General features: G+C 43.3%; 1 pseudogene; it reads right to left on the reverse strand.

The window, feature by feature from the left end:
- Positions 1-409: 409 nt before the first annotated feature.
- Positions 410-16,346, reverse strand: LOC138852103 (prolyl 4-hydroxylase subunit alpha-2-like; annotated as a pseudogene).
- Positions 16,347-16,350: the final 4 nt, after the last annotated feature.

Consider the following 16,350-nt stretch of genomic DNA (forward strand, 5'->3'; position numbering starts at 1 on the left):
GTCCCGCCACACTCTCCTTTCAACTCAGGCACCATTTCACGGACCAAGCCATTATCCTCGCCCGAAGAAGGTAAAGTTTTCAATACCTCGTCGAGCTCCTCCTCCAGCTCTTGCACCTCCTGCTGAATGAGCACTTCCTCCCCCGTCACCGGCAAAGTGGCCATTTTCGGCTCCACACAACTCGTGCCCCGCCCAACATGCACCACAAGAGACTCTTCTACAATTTCACTCCACAGACGGCCATCTCCTCGGTTTCCTTTGGAATTCTCCTCTACGACATCCACACCTGTAACTGGTGCACCACCTGTTTGCGCCGGCGCCCTCCACTGCCTCCCACACGTCGCCGCCATATGGTCATACTCTCCACACAACCTGCATGTCCGTCGCTGCCCAGCATACGCCACTAGAATTTGGGTCCTAAACTCCGGCATCACGACGTATGACGGGATCGGGTGCCTCAGTGTCATTTTGAGGGAGAATGTACCCTCCGGACGTCCCACGTACGCACCTGCCGCCCACTTGCCTTGGGTTGCCAGATGCACGGTACCATAAGCTGCAAACACCTTCCGTAAGTCCTCCTCGTCAGCCTCGAAGGGGACATTGCGCAACTTCACCCACGTATAGTGGCGAGAAACGTCTATGAGTCGCACTTTGACAGCTGGAGTTACATCAATACTCACATGCTCAAATTTCGTCACTAACGACTCGTACACAGCCGTCGAATTTAACTTGACGAATAGACGATAGGCCCCATTCAGGGCCACACCATAAACCTCATCATCCTGCACTCCGTACGTTTCCCTGATGATTGCCGGAAGTAACACCTGCGCCGTAGAGGGGGAAATCGCCCCACAAAGCAGCTCCACGCCGACAGTGTTCACCCTACGTCGGATACTCAGCGCCATATTGTTGCTATGAGAGCTCTCTTGACAAAACAGCAGAGGGGTGCTGTGCACAACCGCACTCCACCGCAGTCAGGCAGCTAATGTCTTGATAAGAGATCACTAAAGATTGACAGGATGTGGACTGTAAAACAAAAGTAGCAGGCAGTAGTGGTGGGACAAGTCGGACGTACCTGATGACTTCGCGTTTCAAAATGTGACTGTTAGCAGCCACGAGTCAGGTGGAGGAGTCCTCGACCTTTTAACATTATTTGGGCAACGGACAAAATATGTGGAGGAATCAAATTCTAGAGCATTGTTATAATCAAAACTAGGCGCTAAACCAAAAAAAAAAAAAGGTCATAGAGCGCTGCATTCCATAGAGCAGTTTAGGTATTTGTATAATTTATTGTGGTGTCTATCGTTTCATCGCCTGGATCATCATTTATACTAAAAACAGGCGCTAAACCTGTATCCCGAAGTGCTGTATCTCCTGGAAGGGAATGAAGACACGATTATCATAAAAAAGAAGCGCTAAGCCACAAGGACTATACAGCAATGAAGACACGAGGAATGCAAGAGAAGGTACTGTAGTACAGGTTAAATGTTCATGGGTTGGAAAAAAACCTGTAAGTAATGTGTATTCATCACATTCATTGGGAGAGGGAAGGAAGAAGTTGCCCCGGAAACTTCAAGAGTGGCAGAAAATGTGCTTGCAGAATAAATAGACATAAGAAGGTATAAACAAAGGAAGCAGAATCCTGAGGAACACGAGAGGAAGATTTAAAGGTAGATTAGGGAGGCCCAGCATGAATCTCTACTGCTGACGCACGATGAGTGGAAAAATTAGATCGTGTAGCGAATGAACAAGGTCTGAGAAAAATGACGAGTAGACGAGAAAGCCTGAAGAGCATAAGATGATAACTTAAGATACATGAGTAACAGTGATATATAAGAATATATACCTCAGAAGTCTCAAATTTGTTACAAACAAAAACCGAAGAGCTTATGTCTGCAGGAAGTGGAGACCAAATGGAAAACTTCGTCAAACGACCAGTTTTTCGACGATAGTCGGTCTGATCAGTACCACATTCCTTCCATCTTCAGGAGGCAGATCTGGCGTTCCTTCAAGGTATACAAGGCATGAACAGGAATAGGAGTGACGAGCCTCGGCACACCTCACACAGCGATGGGTAGATAGTTTGGAAGTTGCGCCATCATGCGTGGGGAAGGAGCAGTCTGCGCCTCACCACCATTTAACATATTAGACAGGAAGGCAAACACATTCAGTAGCAAACATATGTTGTATTAATATTATTATTATTATAATCAAAAAGAAGCGCTAAGCCACAAGGGCTATACAGCTGTTGTATTAATAAAATATACAAGTATACATACATTTTTATTGCTGTATTAATGTTTTAAGACGCGCATACACTATCAAACATTCATGGGGAAGGGCTAAACCCATATGGGTCATACATCGCACAGGGAATAGGGGATAACCAGGTTTAATACGAGGAAAAATAGCTCAAATTCACTGGAACATGAACTTTTCACCAGCAACCAGGCACCCCTCTTAAAGATACAGGGAAGCGCTAAACCTCTAAGAGCTATATATAGCCTGGGAAATGAGACACTCAGATATAAAGGTGAGGGTAGCTCCAATTTCTTGGATCAAGATCTACAAAGGCATACAATATGAACATGTGACGCTATGTTGTCTGCGATGTAATATGCAGGAACAATCATGGAAGGGGAGGTGCCGTGATGCTGCTGAAGGGATCTTGATCCAAAGGACTTGGAATAAGCTTCAATTATTTGGATCAAACAATTATGCCCATTCCCAGGCACCTGTACGATTCCTACGGGTTTAGGGTTTCTCCATAAATATAATAAACAAATAAAATTGTAAATCTATGAACCTGGCAGCATACAGCTGTACAAACTCGTAAGTCGTAGTGTACTACGATCAGTAACTATACAGAAGAATGGACGGTAACTCGAACCGTGGTCCTGGCACGCAATAGGTCTTATGCTGTACCAATGAGTGGTCCTGGCACGCAGGTCTTATACTGTACCACTGAGTGGTCCTGGCACGCAACATGTCTTATGCTGTACCACTGAGTGGTCCTGGCACGCAGCAGGTCTTATGCTGTATCACTGAGTCACGAAGCTTACAATAAACTTCGTGGCTCAGTGGTACAGCGTTGGGCTGACTGCATACTAGGATCACGGTTCGAGTTCCCGTCCCGTTCATTCTTCTGTATATGCAGCTGCATGTATATACGCAGGGGGAGGGTAATTCCCTTCCCTCCTGGGAAGGGTGGTCCTCTTCCCTCTTGGGCAGGGGAGGGTAGTACCCGTCCCTCTTGTGGAGGGGGAAGTACCCCACCCTCTTGGGAAGGACAGTACTCCCACTTCAGAATGGGAGGGGTAGTGCCCCTTCCTCTCGGAAATGGGAAGAGTAGTAATCCTCCCTCTCAAGGAGGTCGAGGAGTAGTACCCCTCCCTCTTGTGAAAGAGGATAGTACTTCAGTCTTGCTCATAATACCTAAGACTCCTGTTACTTACTGGTACTTTCCACAGTAAAAATTTCTCTCCTCTTGCAGTCCCTCGGGTCTTGTCTTACTACGTTCATTTTCTCTAGTGTCTCCTAACTTCCCACGCTGTTTATACATCCTTTTGTCTTTTGTTAGCTCTACTTCTCTTTTAGGACTAAGTATAACCATCTAGATTTTCTGCTGTATTTATGCTCTCCTCTCTTCTCACTATATTCATCCACCTCCACGTTATCTTAGGGTCTCTTTCTCCTCCTACGATATAACTTATTTATTGTATATTTTGCTACAGCCTATACAAATTTATCACAATAATTTGAGAGATCGTTCTGTAGTCTAGTTATATTTGCTGATCTATAATTATTATAATTACAATACCAGCAAATAATTTTTGTTTACATAAATTATAGGAATTTAACTTATATCACTTAAAAAGTTTAAGTAAGAATATTTAGTTTTGGTTTAATATTTTTCACAACCATTATCTTCTGACTAGGACTTACGATCAGCGGTCTCCTCTCTCTCAAACTTCGGAGTTCCATGCAAATACTGTCTTCACCTGTGCCACATACGCAGCACCTACATACACAGCATGCTTCAATTATTGCCCTTCTCCATTCAATCATCTTTAATCCATGTAAGAATGGTATATAATACCGACAAGATGAAATTAAGACATGTGCAACATCTGGGTATCTTTATTGTAGACGTTTCGCCATCCAGTGGCTTTATCAATACAAATTCTAGGACATAACTTGAAGACAGTAGAACTATGTACAGAAGATGAGGTAATCAGTCCCTCAACCTAGGGACTGATTACCTCTACAACTAACCCATCTCTTTGGGAAGGACCTACTTCCACTGGGGAATCCCGCCTACCAGTGACTATGCCCTCGTCTGCTACACCTGACGTTACTATATAAGCGCCAGGCTCCTTTCTTCTGCTTCATTGGCCGAACGATGCGTATACGGTTCAGAGATCATTATTCGGACTACTTCACATTAAAAGCGGGTGTACCCCAAGGCTCTGTCCTGTCTCCCACCCTATATATACTCTACACGAATGATTTACGTGAACCTCTTTACCCAAACACACTTACCCTTTCTTACGCAGACATCACTCAACTCACAACACATGAAAACTTTCGTTTCCTTGCACGCAGAACACAAAGAGAGGTCGACAGGATTACCGCCTGGGAATTATTATGGCGAATCAAAACCAACCCAAATAAGTCAAAAATCACTTACTTCCATAGAATGCGTGATGTCCCCACTCCTGTCGAACTCAAAACAAGCACCTCCCGTACCCCCATCCCACGCTCCTTCTCGACAGTTGTCCTTGGTGTTACCCTCGACCACACACTGAACCTAAAATCTCACATTACTGCAAAGACCACACAGGGGGGAACTGCACTCTCAAGGTTATATAAGCTGCGAGGAGCCAGTCCCAAGACAAAACTACATCTTTACAAAGCACTCATTCGTCCTCTACTCTCTTACTTTCCACTCGCTCTGACGTTAATCGCCAAGACAAACGCACTAAAATTTCAACGTATCCAGAATCGTGCATTACGTTGGGTGTTGGGGGTGAGGTGGGACGAATTTGCTACCAGTGAATCTCTCCACCTCACGACAAACACGTATACTGGAAGACACACAGTGACAAACAACTTGACAGACTTGAAGCATATCATGACTACTGGACTACATACTTAGCAGATACTCTCAGACGTCCTTACAATGATGTAAATCTTTTTCAATCGTTGTATGATCCGGCACCTCCACCACAATACAAATAAATTATCTGACTTTTGCTTAAAAATTCAAATAACTTAAAAGTGCCATTGCCGTAGAGCTGTGTCTTTGTGCGTTTTTAGGGATGAAGTGCTTGCGGTGTGCGTTTGCGTCGCCTTTGCAGCAACGTGTCCCTGAACCATATCCAGTCATTGCAAGTTGATATGCTTCCAGTAAGTTGCAGTCAGCACCCGCAGAGTCCCTGTTGTCTTTTACGTCGTCTTCGTTATTGTTTATCCAGGCTTAGCAGTTGGGTCTAGTCCTGACTCTTCTCTCTTCGACTCCAGACATTCCTCTCACCGTCTATTCTTCGCACTGTCCCCACTTGCCCCTCGCGGGTCCTTACCTGTGAGTCCTATCATATCTGCTTCAGAATCTCCAAGACTATGGTGCTCTTCGCACCTACTCCTAGGTTGAGGGACTGATTACCTCATCTTCTGTACATAGTTCTACTGTCTTCAAGTTATGTCCTAGAATTTGTATTGATAAAGCCACTGGATGGCGAAACGTCTACAATAAAGATACCCAGATGTTGCACATGTGTCTTAATTTCATCTTTAATCCAGTTCCTCTAAGCAGTTACCAACAACCTAATTGCTCGGGTATGAGATACCAATGCATTGGTAAGATACGTATAGTTACATGGAACCTTAAGTAAGTTTGTTTAGGTATATTAAAACATGAAACAATAGACTGTTCGCTGCATCAAAGAATGGTCCGGACGCTGAGGCAGGAGGGCAGCCTACCTAGAGGGAGGCCGGAGCACTCCCGCGCAGGCCCGGAGAAGCGCAGCACAATGACGGCAACGATGGCCGGAGATCCCACCGGAAACAGGTACACATAAGTACAATTATCATACCTAGTAACATGCGGTAAGAAAGAGCTAGCAAACAAATATCGGTGAGGTGAGTAGTAAGTGGGGTACGCGTCAGGTTCGAGTTATTGGCAAATGTCCTAGTTTTCCAACAAGATGGTTAGACAAACTGTAGAAACTATTGACTGGTTCAAGTCGTTAAGTTACTGATGAGTGCAGATTCAAGGACTTTTCTTCTCTCAGGATCGTTCTTCTTGGCAATTAGTAGTCTGCCATTCCAATTTATTAACTCGACATAGCCAGCCACCAGAACCTCAACCTCCATCAAGAACATCACGAGACAGAACCACCACCTACGTGACTATACAACTACACAGCGGTAGAGACAATCCCATGTAATAACTGACCAAATTTACATAGCTGAAACATCCAGACCTCCACCAACGAATATCAGTACACCAATATGCTATCAGAAAAGAAAATCTCAACAACGCCTACTTAATTCTCAAAACACCCAGAGAAGGGTCCAAGACAAGACAAGAGAGTATAGGTAATACCCTTGTGGGGTGAGCGGGGAAGTGGGGATAGTGGAAGAGCAGGTTGGTGAGAGGAAGGTTGAGTGGAAGGGATAGTACCAGGGCTTAACCAAGTAGCTAAGGCGATCGTGGGTCAGAGACTGGTGTGACGAGGACTGATAAGGCACACGAGTTGGGTGGACGCCAAACAAGAACAAGCGCAAGGTACCTGCGAGAGAATCCAATGGTGATGTAAGGAGGGGGGGGGGGGGTTAAAAACGCACATCTTTTAAGGTCCACACCTGTTAGGACAGGCTAGTAAGAACAGAAATTATCTATAAATAGGGTTTGGAGCAGGTGCATATAAGGAGTAGAATGGGTTAGCAGGTCTGCGAATGTCTTCGTCAAGGAGCAAGGTTCAGTAGTGTGTCTAGTTTGTCAATCTGTCACTGAACGCCTTCCAGTACACGTTCAGCACAGGGATGCCTGACTGGGCATAAAAGGGTCCTCCGATCTGCAATCATAAATATCTCCAACAATTTCAATGGTTTCTAGTTTATCTGAACCTCATATTGGAAAGATTTCAGATAATATTGATTCTACTCTAAGCTTAGCTGGCTGCGAGAGTATCGCGTCCGTCTCACGATTAGCGGATAGAGGACCACTCCTAGCACTGAATGACTTACCCACACGCAAGATACAGATCCTTTGGATATCACTGACTTGATGGGCACCTCACTTACTCTATATATCGCCACCATCTCACTACTATATACTATATGTTACCCCTCCCTTATCAGGTTTATGTTTGTAATTGGATACAGCTCACTGTGGGCAAAACGTTGTCAATAAAGGTTCCATGTAACTGAATATGTATCTCCCTACAAATCAAACTGTTTAGAGACGGGGCCGTATTTACTGGACGAAGGACTGAGCCTCCAACACTTCGTACGATGAATGGCCCACACGGGTTTAGTATGTCAAGAACTACTATCTCCTCACTATTACCCAAATAAATGGGTGGGGAGCGTTGGTGCCGGAAGGTATGGAAAGACTCAGTGCCAGGTGGTAAAGGCTGGTGTCTGGCAGAATCAGTGGCAGATGGGGAAACCTGGCGCTGGGAAGAGAGACGGTGGTGTCAGACCAGGAAGGGCCTGTGTCGGGCAGAGTCGGCAAGAGCCCGGCAAAGCCAGTAATGGAAGGGGAAAGCCAATGTGGGATGGAGAAGGTCGGTATGGGATGGGTCGCTCTGTGACTGGATGGTGTCTGGCAGAATCGGTGGCAGACGTGGAAAACTGGCGCCAGGTAAAAAGACGGTGTCAGAAAGGGAAGGGCTTGTGTCGGGCCGAGTCGGTAAGAGCCCGGAAAAGTCAGTAATGGAAGGGGAAAGCCAGTATGGGATGGAAAAGGTCGGTGTGAGATGGGTAACTCTGGATTGGCCGGGCCTCTGAGGGTTGGTGGCAGTAGTCTGGTAGTTGGCAGAGTGGAGGACGGAGCACACAACACTAAGGCACCACCAGTTTATCCCAGGTGTTCCGACCACATGGGTGTTGCAAGAACTGGTCGTTGTAGTGCACCCATTTATTGCAAACTGTAAGGGTTTTAAAAGCATTTACTACACAGTATACACATAATTTTATGTACATTTTTTGCTGGGTCATTGGTAGGGTGTAAAATTTTACGTGGAAAAGTTATTCATTACATTGTCCAAATTACTTTCAGAATTTCTGTTTACATATTTGAATCTGAAGGTTAAGAGTTGTTATCTCACCTCGGCTGATTTCAAGTGTGTGCATCTGGTATATTTAAATGTAGTCATTGGCATTAGGTTTAACTTTTTGCTGTTTCTGTCGACGGAAAATAACACCAGCTCCACAAACAAAAAATAACCAGGGAACAGTATAAGTGAATCACTCACTTGGAACTAACAAAATATTTATCCCCACAATCGTGGGACCCGCGTTCAATCATGAGATGGTAAAGATGTGTTAGTTTTCTTACACTTGTTACCTCCACTCATCCATAGGTACCTGGATGCTACTACTGTTGTGTGGCATCCCGGATGGTGCTAGTATACCTTAGGTTGAGCTGAATTTTAAAATGATCTGAGGATGGATAACAGCTCTTCTGTTAATTCAGAGATGTAAAAAAAAAAAAGCAGTTTCATACTCACTCCACTTTGAGCCGTGGAGGACTGGACAGCCTCCGTCTGAAGAAATGTTGAAACTGATTAATTTTTTAAGTGATTGCCTGAGTATCTTTTCCTCCATAGTTTTAAACATATAGTCTGGTGTTTTCGTCACCAACACCAGAACTGTAGAGGTTCCACCAGAAAGCTTTTGGTCACTCCAGCTCGTGGGAATACAGTCGCGCCACCCGCCTCCACATCAGATAACTGCAACGAAATACTTATATACGAACCACTTGTGAGCAACCTACACTAGAACTTTTCTAACATTTGGCAGAAAATGAACACTAAGATAGAATGATACGCCCAGCGTCACCAAATATAAGTCGCATTTTATTTCTTAGGTATCCAAGAAGGAATACCTTTTAAGTGATTGCCTGAGTATCTTTTCCTCCATAGTTTTCATTTTTTAACTGGAGAACACCACTTCTGATCAGCTTTAAGTCTTCAGCATTGGTTTTCCTACTTAGGAGGTTGTGGCTGTTTTTTGCGTGTGCAGGTGCCACTGTAATTGTCAATTTTGCGTTGAAAATAAAAACAGCTAGGTATTTCAAGTTTTTTTTTTTTCAACAAGTCGGCCGTCTCCCACCGAGGCAGGGTGACCCCAAAAAAGAAAGAAAATCCCCAAAAAGAAAATACTTTCATCATCATTCAACACTTTCACCACACTCACACATTATCACTGTTTTTGCAGAGGTGCTCAGAATACAACAGTTTAGAAGCATACACATATAAAGATACACAACATATCCCTCCAAACTGCCAATATCCCAAACCCCTCCTTTAAAGTGCAGGCATTGTACTTCCCATTTCCAGGACTCAAGTCCGACTATATTTCAAGGTATAACGAAAATTATATAATGTTACTATGTATAGCATATCTGTATATATTAATCTATTTTCTACTATTATATTACAAGCACGGGAAAGTGATAAACCCGAAAATATACATTGTCAGGAGACTGGGAGGCATTTAAGTTCAGTCCGAGGAAGGGCGGGCTAGTTGCAGTTCCTCAGATCAAAAACACCAGCACCAATGCACCCTCACCTTCAAAGGTCTGATTGCTACTTACGTAAACCATGAAAGTGGCAAAGCGGTCACCCATGAAGCGTTCCCAAGCAGTGTAGACGGAGGGGTCTGGGTTCATCATGAGGTGGTCCGTGTGGGTCACGTATAACCCACCAATCCCATAGTTGGCAACCTGCAAACAGGGTGAAATGGTATGGTGATACAATCAAGTCTTAGCTAAAGAAACACGTATGCACTGATCAAGACATTTATTAGGAAATTGTTTCGCTATGAGTGACTTCTTCAGTCCCAATGAAGAAGCTACTGAGGCAAAACGTTTCCTTATTATGTGTGTATGTATCTTTTACTTAGAAAAAAACAAAATAGAGATAGTGTATCACTCATCTTACCAGTCTGTGATTAATGTCTAGGCTCACACGGATGATTAACTCAAATATTTTCTCTAAAGTGACTAGCATTATAATCCACAAGGACATGGAAAGGCATCTTACTTACGAATGTTTGGCAAGAAATTACATACAAAACGTATCCCAAGAAAATTCGTGTCCGAGGAGAGAAGAGTAGCAGTGTACACACCTGGTAATCCTCGCCTGCTGAGAGTCTGAGGGCGTGGAGCCTCGTCGTCATCTCAATCTTCTTAGTCAAGTTTACCAGCAGGTCATCAGCCTCGTCGCTTTCTCGCAACCATGCGCTGCAACAAGTTTATTTAGATACAGGTACATATAGGTACAATTATCATACCTAGTAATGTGTAAATTAGCTAAGATAACCCAAAAAGTCAGATATGTACATACTTGATATTTTGTTTCTACAGAGATTTCACTTTTAAAACATACTGTATACAGTCCTTTCGCTCACAGCGAATGAATGACGATCGTAATATGAAACGTTTACGGAGATTTTTACTTTACTGTAAAAATTTTCCTTTAATAGATTTTTCAAAGTCCCTTAATGTCCAATGTGACGTTCCTCCATGAGCCTTCACCTAATACATGATATTTATCCATCCATTTCCAAGATCTGTCGTATGTCCTCCCGTGGTTCAGTGTGCCCTGCCTGATGCCTGTCTTCCCCAGTGGCAGGCTTGTACTCACTTTTTGCTAGTCCTGATCATACTGGTGATGAAGTCACCGTCAGGACCTCGATGACGGGATGTGGCGAGCTGCGGTATAACAAAGTTGATCACATATATGAAATAAGACTGAGGGGAAACATATTTAGTGCATGAATGTTTATATTAGGATGACTGTCTCGTTCCTTGTAGGAACGTGTACGTCTATGTCAGCAGAAGCTATAAGGTCAAATCCACTCACGGGGTGATTGGCGTGGTCACGTGAAAGTATTTCTTTTCCCTTCTGTTTTCTATTGGTTCACATTACCTTGGGTCAGTCCCCACTCGACCCTCCACTGCACTCCTGTAAATGTAAGCGGTTCTATCTTTACTTAATTTATTATTTTTTTTTATTATCACACTGGCCGATTCCCACCAAGGCAGGGTGGCCCGAAAAAGAAAAACTTTCACCATCATTCACTCCATCACTGTCTTGCCAGAAGGGTGCTTTACACTACAGTTTTTAAACTGCAACATTAACACCCCTCCTTCAGAGGGAATTGTTTTTAATATTGTATATGCTTTGCTTATATTTATGGTTATCAACATTAGTTTTACTACTGTTCATTTTAACATAACCTGCTGTCACTCATTTCTTCAGGGCTTGCAGCCGTTATTTACATCTAAGTGTCTTTTCTGATAACCTATCTTTTTTTTTTCTGAAAACTTATCTGGTTTTCCTCTGTACTCACAGATTTGACTTGGGTCACTCAAACCGTGAGGGTTTAAGGAATATATATCGCAGAAATATAAATTACTTGCAGTGAAGCTCCACTCGTTCAACTGTCTTGTCTTGCAATGTTAAGTTCGGCTGTCTGCGATTGTAATATATATAATTTATAATTTGAGTGGTGCGTTGAGGTATATGTGGAGTCAAAAAACGTTATCTATGGAGGCAAAGAAGGGAATGCATGAAAGTATAGTAGTACCAACACTCTTATATGGATGTGAAGCTTGGGTGGTAAATGCAGCAGCGAGGAGACGGTTGGAGGCAGTGGAGATGTCCTGTTTAAGGGCAATGTGTGGTGTAAATATTATGCAGAAAATTCGGAGTGTGGAAATTAGGAAAAGGTGTGGAGTTAATAAAAGTATTAGTCAGAGGGCAGAAGAGGGGTTGTTGAGGTGGTTTGGTCATTTATAGAGAATGGATCGAAGTAGAATGACATGGAAAGCATATAAATCTATAGGGAAAGGAAGGCGGGGTAGGGGTCGTCCTCGAAAGGGTTGGAGAGAGGGGGTAAAGGAGGTTTTGTGGGCGAGGGGCTTGGACTTCCAGCAAGCGTGCGTGAGCGTGTTAGATAGGAGTGAATGGAGACGAATGGTACTTGGGACCTGACGATCTGTTGGAGTGTGAGCAGGGTAATATTTAGTGAAGGGATTCAGGGAAACCGGTTATTTTCATATAGTCGGACTTGAGTCCTGGAAATGGGAAGTACAATGCCTGCACTCTAAAGGAGGGGTTTGGGATATTGGCAGTTTGGAGGGATATGTTGCGTATCTTTATGCGTATATGCTTCTAAACTGTTGTATTCTGAGCACCTCTGCAAAAACAGTGATAATGTGTGAGTGTGGTGAAAGTGTTGAATGATGATGAAAGTATTTTCTTTTTGGGGATTTTTTCTTTTTTGGGTCACCCTGCCTCGGTGGGAGGCAGCCGACTTGAGAAAAAAAATGTATTTTTTTTTTAACACGCTGGCCGTCTCCCACCGTGGCACGGTGACCCAAAAAAAGAAACACTTTCACCCTCATTCACACTATCACTGACTTTGCAGAGGCGCACAGAAACGACAGTTTAGGTGTCACTATAAATAGCAAATATCCAAAACTCCTCCTTCACAGTGCATTATTATTATTATTATAATCAAGGGGGAAGCGCTAAACCCGGAGGATTATACAGCGCCTGGGGGGGGGGATGTGGAAGGCATTCAGGCTTAATTTGGGGAACTGGAGCACAGATCCAATTCCCTAAATCAAGAGCCCCTCACCAACATCAAGGAACCTTCCTTGAGGGGTCCTTCAGAGTGCAGATATTGTAATTCCCACCTCCAGGACTCAAGTCCGGCTAACTGGTTTTCCTAAATCCTGCTCACACTCCAACAGCTCATCAAGTTCCAAAAACCATTAGTCTCCACCCACTCCTATCTAACATGCTCACATATGCCTGCTATATGTCCAAGTCCCTTGTGCACAAAACCTCTATGACCCACTCCCTCCATCCTTTCCTAGGACGACCCCTACTCTTCTTCCTCTCCACTACAGATTCATACACCCTCCAAGTCATCCTATTTTACTCCATCCTCTATAAATGACCAAAGCACCTCAATAACCCCGCCTCAGCCCTCTGAATAATAATTTAAGCAACTCTTCACCTCCTAATTTCCGCACTACGAATTCTCTGCATAATATTTATACCACACATTGCCCTTAGACATGACATCTTCACTTCCTCCAGCCTCCTTCTTGCTGCAGCATTGACAACCCATGCTTCACACTCGTATAAGTGTTGGTACCACTATACTCTCATAAAACACTTACTGCATGCATAATTTGTAAGTTTTCCTATTTTTTTCAGTGAAACGTTAAATAATTATGAAGCGAAATAAATATTTTAAGACCATTTCTCCTACAAAGTTCATCACTTCTTGCAACTGAACATCTCACAACAGCATAACTCACCAGGTGATGAACTAGCACAAGTTAAAAGATTTGTTAAATTAATAACACTAAACACAGCTGAGCAGTTGATAAAAGTAAACAAATGATATTAGCAAACTGTAACGGTAAGTCAACTGAAGTGAACAGACAAGTGACAGATGTAAGCACAAAGGGATACCTTGGGTTTGGCTCGCTCAATGATGGCGTCAGTTTGATGTGCGGTGAGGAAGTCATGGAAGACGACAATATAGGGGTCCAGTGACATTTCTTCCAGCAGCAGTGGCATCAGCGTAAAGTAGCCGTGGTTATGGAGGCGACCGTGGGTGTGAGCCACTAAGCGACACACTAGAGAAGTTTCCACCTCCACTGGCTGTAAAAAGTCACAAGACTATTTAGAAAGGTTATATTCCAAAGTCACCTTCTCGCACTAACATTATCAACTTGCTTGAAATGCTCTGCATAACTATGGGCTTTCTGCATGCACAATCAAATGTCGCCTATCTCTGAACAAGCATTGTATCACGTGGAAATAAATCTTTGTCTTTGCCTTTACACACATTCTTACTGCCTCACCCCTAAATTCACACCCACACAGACTAGACACGATATAGACTAGGAGACAGACAGAGATTTAATGATAAGCGTAGCACAAAGCACATCAGCCTAATAATCACAGTAGCGAACGACCTTCTGGCATACTTACGAACGACAGTCGTCTACTCCAACAAAAAAGTATTTCAAAAACCTACGTACAACGTATGTTACACCCATCTTAGAGGCTAAGTAATAACCCACAGGGAGACAGAACCACTGAAAATAAAGTGGTCTGTCTATTTCGACCCCTAACTGGAGTCCTCTTCAGCAGATACAGTGAGATGGGAACATGAGGGTAATTAAGAAATAGCAAGATCTGGACGAAAAAGCGGCAGTAGTAGTCCATACACTGTTTTACGAACAGGTATGACAGACAGGACCTATGAGATCAGGAATAGTGTGTGCCCAATTGTGAGCAGAAGAGAAACAAGTCCAGGAGCAGTGACTCGATCCCCGTAGACAACGAACCTTTGCCCTGATAAGGATGATGAATATGATGACAATCCCAGTATTTCCACCAGGAGATGAGACAAACTATAATATCCCATTACTTAGTCTTCCAGTCGGGAGAGAACTTTTTTAATTCATGAAAAGCTCTAAACCTGTGTGGCTCATTCAACATAAGGAGGGGTGGATATCCGGTTCTCCCTCCTTCCGTTAATTGTAAAAGACACTATTCACGTAAAACCCCCGACACACTTATTCTAAGACAACCTTAAACAGTGACCCTGAGAAATGGCCCCATACACACAGTCCCTAACACCCATGTGTCTTATTCATCTACAACTAGACGAGTACATGTAGGAGAGCATATTCACCGTGCATACCTGGAGTATATCTAGAGCGTACGAGACACTGAGTTCACACTCAACTTACTCTGAGTCTCTGGCCACGACATAGCCTGGAGAAGTGTTCCCTCTCCTCCTCCTCACTCTGCTGCTGGTACAGCTTGGGTTGGAACCTTTGGTTGGAGACCTCTCGGTATTTGTGCTTGCTGGCCAGCTCCTCATCCACGGGAACCCACTTGGTTTGCCAGTCCAATCCACGAGGACCACGCGTTTCCAGCACATCATCGTGCTGAAGGGATTAGTAAATCTTAAAACGGCCTGGAAGTTATAAGTCTTCCTATTATAATCTTGTGATTATTAATAGTCTTTCTCTTATAAAAATAGCTTTATAAGTTCTAAAGTTATAAAAGTCGGGTAGTTAATACAGCATACCTTGTTTAAATAGTCTGGTGGCTGATAATTGTTCCTGTTATAATCAGTCTCGTGGTTGATGAAAATTCTTGTTATAAATAGTCTGGTGGTTGATAAGAGTTTCTGTTATAAATAATCTGGTAGTTGAGAAGTGTTCCTGTTATAAGCAGTCTTTCTTTATTAACAGCAATATTATGGTACACAAGTGAGGCATCAATATCTGTACCACGTATGATGTACATTACATACTACATTAGGAGTGTTATAGACTATGCCACTCATATACTCTCGACTCTTCTTAAAACAAGAATTAAGAAACTTGATCAAGCTGAGGTCGAAATGCCAAACATTTTAACTTAAGGATTGGGGTGAACGTACAGTCTATCCTTGAAAGAGTATGACAATTTAATGAAAACGGTATAATACTGACGATTTGATGAGTAAGATACATGGTGCAACAGTTGGGTATCTTGCACATGTGTCTTACTCACCAACGACAGTTTAATGTTATTTCTGCCACTGAATTGTTAAAGAATAACAGAAACAACATTCGTATTAAAGCTACTGTCAATGTTAAAGTAGTGATAACTGGATACTGAAACAGCCATGGATAGGTTGACATCGATAATGATGCATCAACTACATATTAAGGCTGTAATGTGCTGCGTTCACTCGCAAGACGAGTGGCACTGTGCCGTAAATTCGCCCCTCGGGGCAAATTCTAAACATGTTATAAAAATGTATACCCAACGACAAATACATTCACTCAGAAACACACTTAAAAACACTCACTAACATACCACTTACAAAACACACTTGTTACCTACAACTTTAATAGCTGACTTCAAAAAAGGCTCAATTTCATCTCTGGACGCTGAGGCGTCCTCTTCATCACTGGCTCTCTCCAGGGCTGCCTCAAACCACTCGATTGCCTTATCATAATAACCCTTATTGAGAGCGTGTTTGCCTAGGAACAAACAATCCCTTGCACTGAGCGGCTTGCTGCTG

This window comes from Cherax quadricarinatus, unplaced genomic scaffold (assembly GCF_038502225.1).
Source record: "Cherax quadricarinatus isolate ZL_2023a unplaced genomic scaffold, ASM3850222v1 Contig4053, whole genome shotgun sequence".
Lineage (NCBI taxonomy): Eukaryota > Metazoa > Arthropoda > Malacostraca > Decapoda > Parastacidae > Cherax > Cherax quadricarinatus.